The sequence below is a fragment of the Sapajus apella genome, unplaced genomic scaffold (assembly GCF_009761245.1).
Source record: "Sapajus apella isolate SASKATOON/1434 unplaced genomic scaffold, GSC_monkey_1.0 scaffold21, whole genome shotgun sequence".
Lineage (NCBI taxonomy): Eukaryota > Metazoa > Chordata > Mammalia > Primates > Cebidae > Sapajus > Sapajus apella.
In genome coordinates this window covers 15,891,983-15,911,857 of record NW_022436961.1, presented here as the reverse complement: position 1 = coordinate 15,911,857, position 19,875 = coordinate 15,891,983, and the positions used below count along the sequence as shown (strand labels likewise).

The window sequence follows — 19,875 nt, the reverse complement described above, 5'->3', positions numbered from 1 at the left end:
AATTGCCTGTGCACATCTGATTGGAGCTTTCAAGATGTTCTTGACTCTTGGCTGCTACCTTTTTTACTTGCTCTCTGTTCACACCAGCAGATCTTGAACAAGGTATTTATGAAGATATCCTACAATCACTATTTACTGGCTACAAGTACAAGAAATGGTTTATTGGCTAGTATTAGTAAAACATCAAAGTCCTTTTTTAGAAAGTGCCGATTCCCGCCTGTTTGGTGTGCATGAAATCAGTGAACCTAATAAAATAGCAAAGGTTCATTAGGAAGAGCAACAAAGTTCCCAGTGTCCTTTATGAGCCTGCAGCCACCACAGAAGAGATCAAAGCCTCCATCAGTAGTGTCTGTGCATCTGTTTTCTTTTTATTCAAAGTGTTATTTGGTTAGTAGTTTGACAACATCAAAGCTTTGGGCCATTAGATTCTTTGGTCCACATGGGACCGAATTTATTTTTACAAATGCATCTGGTCTAAGATGGAAATGTTTCCCATAACTGCAGGTCACCAATTTGAGTACAATGTACACTTTCAGAATTTATTGTTAGATTTTAGGGGCCTGGTTCTCTTCATCAGCCTGGAGGTAGAGCGCTTCTTTGCTCATTGTAAAGTCACCCACTTTCATGGAGGAAATGTCTCATAAAATTTAGAATCCAAGAATTCTCCCTCTCTCTTCCTTCTTCCCTCCTTCCTTTCCTCTAGCCCTCCAGTTCTATTGAATTATAATTGACATACTATACAGTACACCTATTTTAGGCACACAATTCAATCGTTTTTAATGCATTCATAGAGTTGTGTAATGTTAGAACATTTTTATCACCCTAAAAAGAAACCATATACTCATTAGCAATCATTTTCCATTTCTCCCAAACTACCCCCCAACCAAGTCCTAAGCACCCACTAATCTTCTTTCTGCCTCTATGGATTAACCTATTCTAGATATTTTATATAAATGGAATCATAGGATGTGTAGTCCATTGTGACTGGCGTCTTTCATTTAGCATAACATTTACAAGATTCATAATGTTGTAGCATGGGTCAATGTTGTATTTATTTGTATTGCCAAATTGTATTCTGTTGTGTGTATATACTATATTTATCCATTTATCAGTTGGTGGACATTTGGTTTGTTTCCTCTTTTTGGTTATTATGAAGAATGCTGCCATGAACATTTGGGTATGGGCTGTCGTGTGAGCACGTATCTTCATATTACTCTTAAGCATATACTTAGGAGTGGAATTGCTGGCTCACATGGCAATGTTACTAACCTTTTAAAGAACTGCCAAACAATTTGTCAAGGCAGCTGCACCATTTTATATTCTCACCACCAATGCATGAGTGTTCCAGTTCTTCCACATCCTTGTCAACACTTGTTATAGTCTGTCATTTTTATCATAACCATCCTGGCAGGTGTCAAGTGGTTTCTATTTCCAGTTTTGACTTGCATTCCCCATTCTGTATGCATGGCTGATAATGTTGAGCATCTTTTCATGCTCACTGACCATTTGTATGCTTTCTCTGAAGAAATGTCTATCCAGATCCTTTGTCCATTATTTTTTTTAAACAGACAGAGTCTCACTCTCGCTCTGTTGCACAGGCTGGAGTTCAGCAGCACTACCATATTTCACTGCAGCCTTGAACTCTTTGGCTGAAGCAATCTTCCTGCCTCAGCTTCCCTAGTAGCTGAGACTACAGGCACATACCACCATGCTGAGCTAACGTTATTTTTTGTAGCAACAGGGTCTTGCTTGGTCTTGCTTCACTGCTTAAGCTGGTCTCAAACTCCTCCCAATCCTCCCACCTCAGCCTCCCAAAATGTTGGGGTTACAGATGTGAGCCATCGCATCTGACCCTTTGTCCATTTTTTAACTGGTTTGTCTTTTTATAAATTGAGTTATGAGAGTTCATTATGTATTCCAGATATAATTTTTTAATCAAATATGTAGTTTGTGAAATCTCTTCCTCCTTTTACTTTTATTAAGATGCTCCCTGCTAAGTGTGTATTTCCTGTGTTTTTATGAATGGGAAACTCCTTAAAAAGTAATCATGAGTCACAATAGAGGAAATAAAGCATATTTCATAACAATCTCTTTGCTAAATATACAACATGCCCTCCCAAAGAAAACCCTAATAAGAATATTAGAACAAAAGCTTAGTAAAACCATCATGCCTACTTCAGTTTTGTTCCAACAATAATAATTATTCCCATTTATATATAGATGGGTCAATTTGATATACATGGTCACTTGTAATCTTCCTAATATTTCTATGAAATATTACCATTATCCCATTTACTAAAGAAAAACAACAGAGGCAGGGTGGGACAGGTGATAAAGGCCTTCAGTAGACTATCTTGTCACACTTAAGACTAAGTTCAGTCTAAATACCGGCTATATAAATGTCAAAATATTCAGGCCAAGATTCCTTCAATGAAATATAAAAGCCACTAAGCCAGTTATGGGAATTGATTTTCTTTTTTAACATTTTATCCATTTGCGTGTGATGCCTAAATGTGAAATGAAAAGCAAAACAAGTGCCTATGTCACAATAGACTGGCCATAGTGACAGTTACGTGACATCAGGCATTCAGAAACTTAATTTATCTTTTGTCATGTCTTGCAACATGTATTTTGCAAAAGGGAATACATATGTTCCTGAGAAGATGTGTCGACATAGGCTGTCTTCACACAGTAAGTTAGTGGGAAGGCCAAGTGTATATATGCTTCACTGGCAGAGGCTACAACTAATTTACTGTATGACCACAGCGCCTATATCAATGCATGGAGATAACCCATATCTTGAGTTTTCATCAACCAGTGAAGCATATGTAACCTCAACCCTACCACTAATTTACTGTGTGATACTGGGCAAATCACAAACGTCTTTTAGCCCAGACTTCACCATTTAGAAAACTTACTAAGATTCCTGATCCAAGTCTCTACAGTTTATAGGATTCTGCTGCATTAAATGACCTGGATTTGGGCTGAAATAAAGTATGAGACATAAAAGATATGAGCTCCTGGCACTGAAATAAGAGAGAAGTAGCAATAATGCGATGGTAATACAGTTCTTGTGGGCTAGTCACTAGGCGAGACTATACTTGGAAGTAGGCAATTCGTTTTTATTAAGATTATCACTACTAACATTAATAATTATCACTAATAATCACTAATATTATTAGTGATAATGTTATTAGTGACAGGAGGATCACGTGAACTCAGATGCTTAAGACCAGCCTGGGTCAGTCACTGCCCCCGCCCCCTATACCATACACAGAGTAATCATGAACTATTTCTCATTTGTGCCCAATTTTTTACAGAAGTTTTCTGTGGGGATTAACCTTTTCACAGTATCAGTCCATGGTGGCTCTAGCACAGTCTGTATCCAAACCCATGATTAGATCTATTTGAAGGAAGCTCATCAAGGCTATACTCAGCACCATCTACTGAACCAGAATCTTCCTTTAGATCAAAGGCTCAGCATTTTCCAGGCTCCCAAAGCTACTCTGAGTCAATGGAACTTAAAGTGATGTGTGACAAGTCAGCATAGCTTCTAATTCCTGTACAGAGACAGATGTTTTCTGAAACAAAATTCAGGTCACATCTTTTGACAATAGAGAATATTGTATACATACATAGATCACTCTGGAAAATCCAGGACCTACAATTGCCATATTTTTATAACTGCTAGGTGATGCTATTAGCAACCCTTAAGGACAGACTAGTAAGAGAAGATCACATTTCCAGAATTTAAGTTTTGAGCCTGTCCATGTAAACTGAACATGAAGCCAACTGTGAGAAAGGATAACTGCTTTCTAAGTCAAGTTAGTCCCTCTATCAGTGCTTATTAATGTTAAATAAAGCAGTAAAATAGATCACTATAAAATGCTATGTAGTTGTTTGTATCATTCATTATAATGTATGCAGCACTACTTTATCTGTGACTCTACCTGAATATTACACAGGTGAATATAAAAGTATATCTGAAAGTATTTCTAATTTTCTGAGAAATTTCCAAATATAAACACAAAATTATATTAACCAAAGAGTGTTACATTTAAATTTATTAATCAGGCAGGGCATGGTGGCTCATGCCTGTAATCCCAGCACTTTGGAAGGCTGAGGTGGGAGGATTGCTTGAGCTCAGAAGTTCAAGACTAGCCTGGGAAACATAGCAAGATCTCATTCCCACTAAAAATTAGAAAAAAGTAGCCAAGTGTGGAGGCATGTGCCTATTTTCCCAGCTATTCAGGAGGCTGAGGCAGCAGGATCATTTGCACCCAGGAGTTTAAGGCTGTAATGAACCATGATTGCACCACTGCGGTCCAGCTTGAGCAATACAGGGAGACTCCATCTCAAAAAAATTAAAAAATAAATAAATAAAAATAAAAATAAGTTGATTAATCAATTATTGTAAAAGAAAATTCTTCAGCCTTGGGGTAAGATAAGCATATCTCTGCTGTTTTGCCAAAATGGACTCTTGGACGTCGACACTGCTTCTCCCATGTGTCATATATTTAACTTAAAAGTTCTTAATGCCCTTCTAACCAGTGGTGAGATCAGAAAAACCTTTGCAGGGGAAGGGGCTGAATGAGATATCTGCCCTCCCTGGTTGTAGGTGCCAACCAGTTATTCACATTCACTCCTAAACTCTGGCAAATCTCTTGACTTAACTGGGAAATCTTTAAATGTAAATGTGTTGATTACACAAGTTGGAGTGCCTAGAGAATGGAGCCTTTTGAAAGTGTTTTGGGGCTACTTCAGCAATCCAACTGAAGCTTGTTCTCCGTCAAGAGCCACTTTTAAAAAGAAGTATGATTGTTTTTTTTTAAGGCAGAACACCCACCTTTACACAAGCCTATCAGCTTTCTATTTCAAATTGCACTGAGCCATGGAAGGAACAGACATTTCCACCCTGTCCAAGAGACTCTAATGAGTTGAGATTAAGTGGCTGGGGTCTCCAAGAATTCTTCAGACTGGCCTTTCATTTCCTGGTACAGAGAGGAAAATTCACTGAAACCTAGCAAAGAAAAAAATGACTGAGCCTCTAATTCAAGAGCCCATCTTCCATAATTACCTAGAAGATTCCTAAGGAAGCTTCCAACTTTCTACAGTTTTTTAGTTCTGCCATTGGTAGTTAACTAACGTGGTGCATAAGACTAACACAGGATAAATAACTTGGCCTTTGACTGTAGGAGAAGTACCTACAGTGAAGAAGAAAGAGAAATAATCTCTAAGCGCTTACTCCCATAGACACTGTCCATATCTAGCCCTTCCTGTGCAAACTGTGCTGTGCTAATATTGAGGAGAGAGGAAATATTGTTTAGAAGGAAGTAGCTCCTCAAGGAAGGAAGTGGGCAGTACAGGAAAAACAAAGCAGAACCTTCCTAGAATAGAATTCACCTTTCACCTTTGACCTTTGACCACCACTCGGGGCTCCGTACCCCACATCCCAGTCCTGTCTGACAGTGATATACATGTTAAGATCTGTGCCTTTGTCTAAGCCTGCCTTTGTCCAAGCCTGCCTTTGTCCGTTGTTGAATCATATATATTTTTCCAAAGTTAATGTCACTGGCATTTGTAACCCTCAGTTACTGCTTGGATTCTGAAGACCTTAATAAACAGTTAGACTGTGCCTTTTGGTCTCACAATGATCACAGACAAGTTCTTCATGGACAAGTTCTGATCAACAGGACTGAAATCTGCTCCTCAGCAATAGGATCCTGTAGAAAATCACTCCCTTTAGTTTACATGTCTCAAACAACCAGTATCATTGCTATTTATATAAAAGCTTTGTGGTTGCTTTATAGAGCAAACAATTTTAATTTAATTTTTATTTCCCAAAAGAGTTTCAGTAGCTTCATGAAGGTAAATGAATAGTTATGCTTCTGTTTACCTGAATCTAAGTAATTGCTTAACGAAAAAAGATCCCAAATGTTTTTGTCAAAAAAAAGTTGTTTTTGTGTGTTAGAAATCTTCTACTCCCTCAGAATCTGTAATTATTCCAAAAATTACATAATCTGATCATGACAATTTAAGGTAAAATAGTTGCAAGAAGAAATAGCCTCTTACATATACTCTAAGGCTATTTGCCTTTTTATTAGAGTTGGTTTCAGACATTCTTCACATTTTTAGGAAATCTTTTGATTTGTTTCTGTTTTAATGTGTAATGTAAAACTCTCCACCTTTTACTGAAATGTATTAATCACTGAAAAATTAAAAACAGTATAAAGGTAGGAATAGTTGAAGCCAGTTTTAAAGACTTTAAAGCTAAAATAAATTTTTCAGATTATAATGCTGTGCTTTCATATATATGTATTCCTAACAGACCAATAAAATGGAGTGCTTGTTGTTTATTGGAAATTGACATTCCAATGGTGTTAGCCAACCAAGTCATTCCTTTTTAAAGTTTCCTGCACAAAAATGTGTACAAAGGAATGTTTTTATACCAATTAATATTTATAGTTTGTTTTGGAACATTAAGTTAAACTAAGGTTAGGTTTATGTGTTCTCTTTTTACCATATTTAATGAATATCATTGGTGGTCAATTTTTTTTCTAGGATTTTTTTTTTTCTTAGACAGAGTCTCACTCTGTCACCCAGGCTGGAATGCAGTGGTATGATCTTGGCTCACTGCAACCTCCATCTCCCGGATTCAAGCGATTCTCCTGCCTCAGCATCCTGAGTAGCTGGGACTACAGGCACCCACCACCATGTTCGGCTAATTTTTGTATTTTTAGTAGAGACAGGGTGTCACCATGTTGGCCAGGATGATCTCGATCTCCTGACCTTGTGATCCACCCATCTCAGCCTCTCAAAGTGCTGGGATTACAGGCATGAGCCACCATGTCCCTCCTCTTCTAGGATTTTTCATCTTTGTTCAATTTCAGAATAACAGCAAGGGAAAGATAAAAAATAAACATAAAAAGAAAGGCTTCACAGAGGTAAACAGATTATTTAAAGTGAGCATTTAATCTTCTTTAAAGAAAAGTACAGCTAGATTATGTGCGGACAGGCTACACAAGATAACAGCCACCACCTGAAAAATGTTGCGGGAGTGGGGTTGTTTTAGTCTGATGGGCCACAGGAAAAATTTTTGAGTTCCAACTGTGTATGCTGTTCTATATTACAGGATTTTTATAAATAGCATTTCACATTATCATTTAACAAACCACAGTGTTACTCTCTCCATTTTACAAAGAAAAAATTGAGGCACAAATACTTACAAAGATTGCAGGAAGTCACAGAACTAGTAACTGATAGAACTAGAATTTCAAAAAAAAGAATGTCTGGACAAGCATGGTGGTTCACACCTGTAATCCCAACACTTTGTGAGGCTGAGGTGGGAGGATCCCTTGAGCCCAAGAGTTCAAGACTAGCCTGGGAAATATCCCAAGACCCCATCTCTACAAAAATTAAAAGAAAAAAATTACTAGCTGGTATGGTGGTGTGTGCTTGTAGTCCTAGCCACTGGGGAGGCTGAAGTGGGAGGATTGCTTGAGCCTGGGAGGTTGTGGCTACAGTGAGCTATGATTGCATCACTGCACTCCAGTCTAGGTGCCAGAGCAAGACCCTGTCCCCCACCACACCCCTCAAACAAATTAGGTGTATTTGAGTCCAAATCCTGAGCTCCTTTCATTGTAACCAAGAAAGACTCAGTACCTAGACAAAAGAGTGGCGTATCACAGGAAAATATGCAACAGAAGCTATAGCAAAACTATGGTGAGAAGCAAGAGTGGCTGAATCACCAGATCATGCTTAGATTTGAGAGACAGTTTTGAAATTTTAGCAAATAGAATTTGAGAACTTCTGACGTAGGAGCAAACAGACAGCAAGGTTTCCAGGGGGAAATCAAAAGGAAAAAAAACACGTTACTTAGCTGTTAAAGGATATGTCTAACCTACATAAACATCAGTATACTCAATGAAACACTGATGTGGAATGTAACGTCTCAAACACTTTTAGCACAATAGCTCAAAATCCAATACAGGATCATCTGTACACACCACTGTTACAGGCTTAATTTTTCTTCCATAATCTGAAGGAGTATAAAATGTGAGTTTCTTTATTTTCTCATTTATGATAGCAAAAAGTGAGTGATCAAATCATTTAATATAAATAATGCTTTTGGGGTGGCCCTAAATTTCTTGATATAAAATAACTCTCCGAAACATATTGTTACAAAGAAACACGAACAGCAAAGTTTGCCAAATACACAATGAAAATAATACAGAGGCCTTCTTAGAAGTTAGAATTTCAACCTTTGTTCTCTGTTAGAAGAACATCTAAATTTAACTTCTCACTTGGCAATGATTTCTCTGACATATAGACAGACAGATCGATAGATAGATAATCTATGTAAAAATATATATCTACAGATAGATAGATGATATAAACCCTTTGGGGCTGGGTGTGGTGGCTCATGCCTATAATCCCAGCACTTTGGGAGGCTGAGGAGGGCAGATCATTTGAGGTCAGAGGTTCCAGACCAGCCTGGTCAACATGGTGAAATCTGTCTCTACTAAAAATACGAAAGTTAGCCGGGCATGGTGATGCACGCCTGTAGTCCCAGCTACTCAGGAGGCTAAGGCAGGAGAACAGCTTGAACCCAGGAGGTGGAAGATGCAGTGAGCTTAGATTATGCCACCGCATTCTAGCCTAAGTGACAGAGCAAGACTCCATCTCAAAAAAAAAAAAAAAAAAGACCTTTGGAAGCAATTTTTCTTGTTGAGTAAAATAGGTCCCTGAGCAGGGATCCTGGTTGTCAGCTGGTTGTCTTTGACCTCAAAAGACATTTAGACCTCTTCCCAATCTAAATGTCTCTATTTGGGTGTGCTGTCTTCACAATCATCCAAGTCAGTGGTGTCTAACATCCCGCATGGACAGAATGAGGTGGTGACACCCAGAATTTGTTTAGTTTGTAGGGAAAACTTCTGAAAGCTGATGACCTTAGTTTAAGGCTGAGAAAATGCAATGAGTTGAAAGTGGCTAAAAAGTGAAGACTCAAAAGATATTCCCTTTATTTTATTGTGCGCTGGAGTAACTGCTTGTACTGCCTTGGCAGAAGTCTACACCATTAAGATTAAGATGTGATCACCTAACACCCTCGCACGTGGGGCTGCATTTCGTCGCTCAGCCCGCAGCCTGTCGTGCTGACATTCTTGACTGGCTGTGAGGCTGTCACTGAGCTTGTCTGGCAAGGCCCACAGTCACCCTTTCCAAGGCTATTGATCTCCTTGTGAACAACTGACAATTTCAAACTCTGTGTATTTCAAGTTGCACTTTGATGCTGTAATAAGTCCAAGGCAAATTATACTTATTTAGTTCCTAAAGTAATGATGTATAGATTTACTTTGGATATAGAAAACATAAATATGCTGTGTGTGTCCCCACTTCTCTCCTCCACAGTAACATGGTATTTTTAAAACAAATGCTATGAAAATTGAGCTGAGTGATCCCAAGGAGTATCTGCCTCTTTTCTTAAAGGCATAGGAAGATAGTATCTAATAACAATATCAAGAATATAATGTTCTATTTGATGCGTTCACTTATTGATAGTTATATTTAAGAGTTGGAGAACATTCAGTCTCTGCTGAAAATATATTTTGTGCTTTAAATTAACTATTGCTTGGATCAAATTTGCAGAATGTAAAGAGACATTCCTCAACAATTCCACCTGATCCCCACTTGTGACACAAACCAGACTGCTCAGGTTTCTGTCTTTTAATGGGACACCCTTATGCTTTGCTACAGATTCAAATACTGATTCAAAATCAAGTCTACTTTGTTCTCAGAAGCCCACCTTCTTCAAAAAAGCCTTCACTAATACCATCCCTTCCCAGAGACCAAAATCATTCAATGTTATTTATTGTGGTAAAATATACATAGCATAAAATTCACCATTTTAATAATTTTAAAATGTGCAATTCAAGGGCATTTTGTATATTTACAATGTTGTACAACCATCACCATTATCTACTTCCAGAACATGTTTAATCACCCCAAAAGGAAACCCCTGTACCCATTAAGCAGTCACCCCAATCCCCTCCTCTTTGCAGGCCCTAGAAACCACTTCTCTGCTTTCTGTGTCTATGGATTTACCTATTCTGGATAGTTCATATAAATATATGCAGCCTTCTGTGTATAATTTTTTTAATTGCTGTAACAGTCCCAATTCATCCATGTTTGTGGCATGTATCAGTACTTCATTCCTTTTTATAGCTGAATAATTGTCCATTGTGTGGACCTACTGCATTTAACTTATTTATCCACCCATTAATAACTATTTGTAATGCTTCCACTTTTGGCTGCTATAAATAGTGCTGCAATGAACATTCTTATACAAGTTTTTGTTTTAAGACCCATTTTTAATTTTTTCAATAAAATTCTTGGAAATCTAGATATAGATAATATAGATATAGATGTACAGATATCTGCAAAAATAACTCCAAAGGATTAGTGAAGCCTTTTTTGAAGAAACTAGGCTTCTGAGCATAAAGGAAATTTGAATTTGAACCAGAATTTAGATATATAAATATAAACATATATATTCAAAATAGTTTGGCAGTTTCTTAATATGTCAAATATACAATTATCATATGACCCAGCAATTCTCCTGGTTTTATGTATACATTTATATTTTATAAATAGACATTTATATTTTATATTTATAATATAAATACTTATATTTATATATTTTACAACTATTTTTATAATTATATATTATAATCTAGTTAATCATTACTATATATTTTTTGTTGTTGTTTGATACATGTATGTCTTATTTCTACAAGTAGAGAGGGCTCCATTCAAGGAAGAGGACTTACTTCATTCATGTTTCTGGTATTTTATGTAAGGGCTAAAATGGTTCCCACAGTGAGAAAAAAGGAGTCAAAGAGGACCCAAGCTCTTGACCCAAAAAAATCAGAGTATTTTATTTAAAGGACAATTTTTAGTTGTTTTTAATTATAAATGAATATGACATAGTCTCTGCCCTCAAAATGTTCACAGCCTAATGGGGGAAGCCAGTGCATTTAATAACCACTAGACATACTTGGCTATTGCGTGGTTCAAATGTAGACAATTCTAGTGAGACACGCTATAAGAGGAAATACACATCTTGGTACAAAAAGAAGAATGCCACACACATCCTTAATGAATTTTTGATATTAATTACATTGCATAATGATAATATTTTATATATTAGATTAAGTAATAAAGTCATAAAATTGATTTGGTTCTTTTTCACCCTTATAATATGCCTTGTATTATATTTCTATTGGATAACATTGGCATAGACAAACAGAAAAGCAAGAAAGTGTCTCACAGCTGTACAAACAGCAAGTAAGAGAAATGATATTTATATCCACTTCTTCACATTTTAGAACTTAGGTTTTCTTTTTTTTCCAATTTTTTTTTTTTTTTTGAGATGGAGTCTTGCTCTGTTGCCTAGGCTGGAGTGCAGTGCACAATGTCAGCTCACTGCAACCTCCACCTCCCAGGTTCAAGCAATTATCCTGCCTCAGCCTCCCAAGTAGCTGGGACTACAGGCGCGCACCACCACGCCCAGCTAATTTTTGTATTTTTAGTAGAGATTGGGTTTCACCATATTGGCCAGGCTGGTCTCAAACTCCTGACCTTGTGATCTGCCCACCTCAGGCTCCCAAAGTGCTGGGATCACAGGCATGAGCCACCACGCCCGGCTTAGAACTTAGGTTTTTAATTACTATACTATAGAACTCAAAATGAACCAGGAATATTGAGATGTGATTGGTGGCTCCAATTTGAAACTAGGAAGTGGGGCTTGGATTGACAACCTATGTTCAGTTTTATATTGCGCACAGAACACATTCAAGGACACAAGCAAAATATAAATATTCTGCCTACACTTTCAAGTCTCAGGAGAGGCACACCTGTCCCACATCACCCAATTAGAGAACAATGACAGGTAAGCCAATGGTTCAAAACCAGGAGTAGCCAGGCATGGTGGCTCACGCCTGTAATCCCAGCACTTTGGGAGGCCAAGGCAGGTGGATCACCTGAGGTCAAGAGTTGAAGACCAATCTGACCAACATGGAGAAACCCTGTCTCTACTAAAAATACAAAATTAGCCAGGTATGGTGGCACATGCTTGTAATCCCAGCTACTCAGGAGGCTGAGGCAGGAGAATTGCTTGAACCTGGGAGGCGGAGGTTGCAGAGAGCCGAGATGGCACCACTGCACTCCAGCCTGGGCAACAAGAGTGAAACTCTGTCTTAAAAAAAAAACAACAACAACAAAAACAGAAGAATTTGGTTTGGTTTCCCATTGAACATTTGGCAATGTCTGGAGATATTTTTGGTTATCACAACTAGGGGTACTACTATTATCTATTGGATAGAAAGCCAGGGATACCAATAAATATCCTATAATGCACAGGACAGACCCCCACAACAATTGACACAAAATGTGTCTAGTCCTAAAGTTGAGAAACCCTGGGCTAACCCATTGCTAAGGGAAGTATTTCAGAGAAAGAGTAGTGATTGCATGCCAGGGCTTTCAGGAGAATTGACATGAAGGAAAGGATGCTTAGGCAGACCATGGAGTCTTGGCACATTCTGTCAGGTAGAGGGATGGGAGGGCAGTAAGAGCACTGCCAGCTAGGGAGGAGCGTGGCAAAGGGTGGAACTAGAAATGGACTTGAGCCTCTTGGAGCAGAGTGTGTCATGAAAGGAAGCAATGACCAGAGAGGTGGTCTGGAACTCAGCAGAACTGAACTCTAAGCCTGATTCTTCTACTTGATAGCTGGGTGGCTTTGAACAAATCACATGAGTTTTCTCAACTTCAGTATAGTCCTCTGTCAAATAATAACTTTGACTCTAAGCTTTGAGTAAGTATCAAATGAGACCCTTGCTGTAAAATAATTCATAACTGAAAATCCATAGTATTATTGTTGAATTTCTTGCTGCGTTTGTTGCTAAACTGAATTGGTGCCAGAGTGTGGATGGCTGGCAGGGAGAGGAAGCTGGGTCTGAGGAGACCATCTAGAACAGGACAGCAGTAAGAGGACAGAGACTTTTCGAAAGGTTTACTTTGATGCAATATGTAGAAAAGACAAGAACTGGGAGAGAGTAGAGTTAGAAAAATCACCTAGGAAACTTTTCCAGGGAAACACCATGAGTGGACCTGGTAGGTACTAAACGGTTTGAGCAGCCATGCTGAGGGGCACACTGGGAAGATGAGCTGTAGCCCTTTGTAGAGGTAGACAGAAAAACTGGTAGATTACTCCATGGGCTTGTGTTCTAGTCCTGTCTAATGCGAAAGATTACAGGTGGAAAATACATGTGGTTTCTAAGACTGGGTTATTAAGGTTTTATAATCAACACAGAATCCTAACAAAATATGGATTATGAATTTTCCCTGAATGTGTCTCATCTTCAATAGTCCTACAATAGTAATATTTTTTAAAACTTGCTTCCCAAGTTAGAAAGTTAGGACGTACTTTCTAACTCTTTGAAATGTTTTTTGTTTTTGTTCTTTGTGACGGGGTCTCACTCTGTCACCTAGGCTGGACTGCAGTGGCACAATCTCAGCTCACTGCAAACTCTGCCTCCTGGGTTCAAGCGGTTCTCCTGCCTTAGCCCTCTGAGGAGGTAGGATTACAGGCATGCACCACCACTCCCAGCTAATTTTGTATTTTTAGGAGACAAGGGATTTCACTTTGGCCAGGCTGGTCTTGAACTCCTGACCTCCACCCACCTTGGCCTCCCAAAGTGCTAGGATTACTGGCATGAGCCACTGTGCCCAGCCTTGTTTTTGTTTTTTGAGATAGGGTCTTACTCTGTCGCTCAAGCTGGATTGCAGTGGCATGATCTAGGCTAAAACCTCTGCCTCCTGGGCTCAAGTAATACTCCTGCCTCAACCTCCTGAGTAGCTGTGACTATAGATGTACACCACCTCGCCCAACTAATTTTTGTATTTTTAGTAGAGATTTGTAGTAGAGATAGGGTTTCACCATGTTGGCCAGTCTGGTTTCAAACTCCTGACCACAAGTGATCTGCCTGTCTCGGCCTCCCAAAGTGCTGGAATTATAAGCGTGAGCCACTGCACCCAGCCTCATAAGGATGTAGAAAGTAGGCTCCATTAGCATGCAAGTTTCCAAAGGGCAGGGATTTGGAGTTATTTGTTCATGGCTATCATCTTATGCTTAGAACACTGTCCAGCACATAGTAGTTTCTATAACTATTTGCTGAATGAATAAATGAACAAATGCATTAATAAGAGGCATATATTTTGTGTGTACTCTTCCTAGATGGTTACGTGGTTAAATAGGCACTGTGTGCATTTGTGGTGCTGACTATGACAATATCTTGCTGCCAATCATGAACCAAGGGCCTTGTTACAGCCCTGTCATGACACACATCTGTTGCCACTCATTCATTGCCACCAGTACTCAAATCAATCATTTTCTCCTCTCCTTTTTACCTCCCCTGGGACCCAGCAGCAGTAAAATCAGTAAAGTTGGAAGTGGATGAAGATAAGAGCACAAAGGGATCCAATTTTTCCAAATCGGAAGTGGCAATTGGTTTGTCTCCTTACACCTCTCCCCCAAAGAAGCTTTTTCATGTTCCTGAAACAGAAAACATCACCTGGGCGGGTGTATGTCTGGCAGAACTGGTGCACTCCAGTCTCTTCCGGCAGCCACAAAAAAAAGAGGGGGTCTGGGGGGAGGTGGGGCTCTTCAGTAAGATGTGACAATATGCCAGTTCCACCAATAAGAAAGCCTGAGGCACCAACAATCAACATAGGCCACAGGCCATGTTTCGCAGTGCAAAGTTGCAAGGTCCCCCAGACAAAGCAAATAGGAGAGCAGGCTCTAAAGCCCGCCAATAGGGTCCTGAAAGCTAAAAGGGAAACTTCCCTAAGGACACTAAATTGGTCATTTAGGGATGCCCTGCCTGGTTAGAAGAAACCTCTTTGCATGTTTTCCACTCTGTTTAACCATTCTGAGGATTTCCTAGCCATTCATAAGGCCTGCTCACTTTCTGCGTCAACTTGCAATTTGTTCTTTACCACACTTGAGATCTTCACTTAGAAGAGAAAAAGAGGCCCAAGCATATTATATTCAGAATATATCTTTTTATAAAGAAAACAAATAAACAGCCAGGCACAGTGGCTCATACTTATAATCCCAACACTTCGGGAGGCTGAAGTGGACAGATTCCTTGAGGTCAGGAGTTTCAGAGCAGCCTGGCCAACAGGGAGAAACCCCATCCCTACTAAACATACAAACATTAGCCATGCATGGTTGGGGGTGCCTGTAATCCCAGGTACTCAGGAGGAAGAGGGATGAGAATAGCTTTAACCTGGGAGGCAGAGGTTGCAGGTTAAACTGCTGCATGAACCGAGATCATGCCACTGCACTCCAACCTGGGCAACAGAGTGAGACCCTGTCTCAAAAAAAAAAAAAAAAAACCCACAAATAAACATAACACTTATGAAATGCACTAAGTCACCAAATTCTCATTAAGCATTGGTTTGAAATTTTATTGTACAGTTGGGGCTATCCTGCAGACATGGCTAAGATAACTAAAAGATGAGACTACATTACTAAAGAGGTGTCAAAGAGGGAAAAAGAATCTGCTACACGAGTTCTTTCACTGGAAATGGAAGCTTCTCAGGTTTCTTTTTAATTCATGCAAATAAAACAACTTATTAGTATTTTTTAATAGCATGTCTTTTCAAATGGTAAATCTTTGGATTTAAAACCAATCGTTTTTTAACATCTTCTCAAGATTCTGTAATTTATGCATTTTCTGAAAATCTGTAGTCTTAGAAGACATTCTTCTCTAATCTGTATGTAGAAACATAGAAGCTTCTGTTGTTATTTCTATATATTTCAAAGATATAAAGTATATTACAGATGGGAATAGGGTCCATAAATGTATGTAGTGCACAATTGTGTGCCTCCAGACAGTGGGCCTGGGGGTATGTACATGTCTGTGTAGTCATTTTGCTTTCCTGAGTTACAGACAGCCAAAAATAATGTGTGAAGAAAATTCTGTTTTCTCAGTGCTTATAACTTCCTTATCTGTGTATATTTAATGTTGACATTATCATGCAGAATTTTTATCAAGTCCTTCACTTTCTCTTTGAGCGAGACTAAAAAGAAGAGCAGTCCATTAATATCCATCTTAAATTCACACAATATTAAACATCTTTTTGAAATGTGATGATTCCAAAAGAAAATTAAGCCATTTAAAAATCTATACAATAGCAAATGGAAAGTGACACAAATAAAAAAATTAAAATGGTGCCCTTAAGTAAAGCAAATTTGGATGAGATCAAATGAAAACGAGCAAAATCTTAAGCTGGAAACAAACATTTAGTCAAAAGGAAAACATTTCTGGACTTCTGTTTTTCAGACCTGTCTGCCTCCCAAGCTGTTATATGGTCAGATTGAAAATGCTTTACATATCACAGAGATAACTCAAGGATTAAAGGCATGTTTGAAGTTCTTGGAACTATTCTAAGAAAGCCACTTGAGAAAACACAAGCACTGTTAATAATACTGTGCAGTCCATCTTTAAAAACGGGCAATCATTTGTCACTCCATTTTTTTCTTCTATTTTCTCACATTAAACTATCGCATTATAGTTAACATTTTCTAAATCAATTTTCTGTTGCATAAAGAGTGCCCAGAGCAATACCGATAACTTATAAACCAGAACAAGTAGAAAATATGGTCTTAAGAAATAAACAAATAAGAATTCATTCATGTCAAACATCAGGCTAAGCGCTAGAGACAAGCAATAAATGCAGACGCAACCCCTGCCCTCATGAAACCTGCAGTTTAACATAGCAGAGAGTAATTCCTGATTGTTCCAAAAAATAAACAAAAAAAACCAGTGTGCTATTGAAATGTGTATGTACACAGGGACCTAACCCGAGCATAGTCTAGGGGAAGATCAGGAATATAGATAGGCAGGAGGGAATCGTGGAAGCTGGGAAGGGCATCAGGGCTCGTTGGTCATCCTGATATTTTTTTAAAAGTCATTTATATTATTATTTAAGAGGACCAGAAGCCTTTGTAACATAAACTTAAGAGCATAACATAAATTTCTTAACATAGAAATTCTTTATGGAGTGTTTACATATTTATAACATAATTTGTTGCAACTGGGGTCAATGCTCATTTTTTTGGTCTCTCAGGGACAGTACCAGCTGCTTGCAGGCATGCCTTTTCTATGAGGTGTGAAAGTACTGGTTATGATTTATTTAACCTGGTTGTTGACCAGCTTTAGTTTGCCAACATTTAACATACAAGTTGTATTAAAATTTCATTCTAGAATGCTGACATATACAATACACAGTTATTTTACCAGCCAGGATTTCATGTATGTTCCCCAAAAAAGCCACTACACTTCCTCAATTTGGGTGCTTTTTTTTTGTTTTATTTTCAGTTCTAGTCTAGTTTTATTTCTACTTTATAGTTATCATGCTGTAACAAATAGTGTCAATTGTAAAGAACTAGGAAAAAGAAATTGACATTTTCCCCTCCCAAATTCTGGTGAGGTATTATTGTGTTTTATATCTAATAGACAGAGGAAACAAGACTAGTATTTGTTGATAACTGATATAGTGGCTTGCAAGGAGTTTTAGAAAGACAACAGTATTTATCTTAAAGATCCCTGCAGAAAATATTGCCCTCCTTCTCTTTTTTCCCCACACCCAGCTGATGCAAGTGAACCCCAAAGTTGGGGCTCAGCCTCGGAGGCCTCTTGGCTTTATTCAGGAAAGAATTCAAAAGTCAGCTGACAGTGAAAGAAAGCAAGTTTATTAGAGCAACAGTATACAGCAAAGTGGTGCTCCATAGACAGAGCAGGGCTACCCCTAGGCAGAGTAGCACAGAGTACTCCCTGTGCATTCACAGCCAGCTATATTTATGCCCACTCCTAACTATATGCTAAGCAAAGAGTGTATGATTCACAGACTTTCTGGAAAATGGGGCAGGGAGCTCCCAGAACCACATAAAGTAACTTCCAGGTCATTGACACAGCATTTATAAACTGTCATGGCACTGGCAGTCATGTCTTAAGCAAAGACATTATAATTCCTAGTCCTAGCTGGTTTGAGGCAGTTTCTTTGCTACATCCTGTTTAGATTACTAGGGTCTTGAAAACAGGTCCTGCTAATCTCCTACCTCACCCCCATTATTTATTTGTTTAGTAATTGTAAGTCTAGAAGAATGGGAAAACTAAAACTCTATTCATTTTACATTTTCATTCTATTCCTACAGATGAAATCACTTAGCACAAACAGACTATTTAAGGCAGAAGAACTTCAGACCAGAGAAAGAGACTTAAAGGCAGCAAGAACAGCAAATGTTTTATGTGGTTTTCATTCTGAAGAAAATCAAGGCATAAAATAATTTCCTCAAAATTTGTCAAAATATGTATTTAACTATCAAGTCACTAAAAATGGAAAACCCAAAGTGGTTCTATTGAACCACCAGATACCAAATAACTAATGAGGATCAACAGCCTTACTATAGCAAAATATCAATTTTCTTCTCTCCAAAAGTAAGATAATGTATTTCTAAAATTGATTTAATGTAGTAAATGAATTTTCAAAAAAAAAAAAAAAAAGCTTTTTGAAATATGGACCTCTGTAAAAGAGCAAATCTTATTGCTTCTGTTTACTTTATGATACAATTTTACACCTATTAGCAGGGTTAGCATACTTTGATTTATTTATTCTTCTAAATTTTTGTCTCCAATAAAAGTTTGTTGACATTGGCACGGTGCGGTGGCTCACGCCTGTAATCCTAGCACTTTGGGAGGCTGAGGTGGGCGGATCACGAGGTCAAGAGATTGAAACCACCCTGGCCAACATGGTGAAACCCTGTCTCAACTAAAAAATACAAAAATTAGCTGGGCATGGTGGTGCATGCCTGTGGTCCCAGCTACTCGGGAGGCTGAGGTAGGAGAATTGCTTATAGGCAGAGGTTGCAGTGAGCCAAGATCGCGCCATGCACTCCAGCCTGGCACCTGTCGACAGAGCGAGACTTGGTCTCAAAAAAAAAAAAAAGAAAAAAAAAAAGTTTGTTGAGATTGATGTTGACAATACCCGCAATAAAACTTTGTTGACAATGTCATTCAGTGCTGTAATGTTTGATCTTCCTCCTCTAACAAATATTCTGCTCTTCCTAAAACAGTATTTAAAGATACCCAGAATTGGTGGGGAAATCCCGTATTTGCTAAGCACAAAATAAAAAGATAGAACTATTGGAATATGCTGTGTTTTTTCAGCTATTTAAAAAAAAAATAAAAGCAAGAAATTAACAAGAAATCAGTAATGACAGATGGGCAACAAGTTTGCAATTTTTTTCTATCCTTGCTCCAGTAGCATTTAACCACAGAAACTTGAGAGGAAGAAAAACCTGTTTCCTCTCTACTCCCTACCCAACACCAAACACCAAAATTTAGCAACCATAATCTTGTATTTTAAAGCCCATAACTGATTTTAGCTTATTGCCTAGACTTGCCATTCTTGTATTTAACATTTACAGGGTGTGTTGGGCTGTCCCTGCATTGTTATAAAGAAATACCTGAAACTGGGTATTTGCAAGAAAAGAGTTTTAATTGGCTCCTGGTTCTGAAGGCTGTACAAGAATCATAACACCACCGTCTGCTTCTGGTAGTACCTCAGAAAGCTTATAATCGTGGCAGTAGGTGATGGTGGAGCAGGCATCTCACATGGTCGAAACAGCAGCAAGAGAGAGAAGGGAGGTACCACACACCTTTAAACTACCAGATCTCACAGGAACTCATTCGCTATTGCAAGGACAGTACCAAGAGGATGGTGCTAAACCCTTCTTGAGAAATCCACCCCAAG

The 19,875-nt window shown here is 38.4% G+C and overlaps 1 protein-coding gene across 6 annotated transcripts in view; it reads left to right on the top strand.

The window, feature by feature from the left end:
- DLC1 (DLC1 Rho GTPase activating protein) overlaps positions 1–19,875 on the top strand; it is a 522,866-nt gene that overhangs the window by 375,831 nt on the left and 127,160 nt on the right. The window lies entirely within an intron of this gene.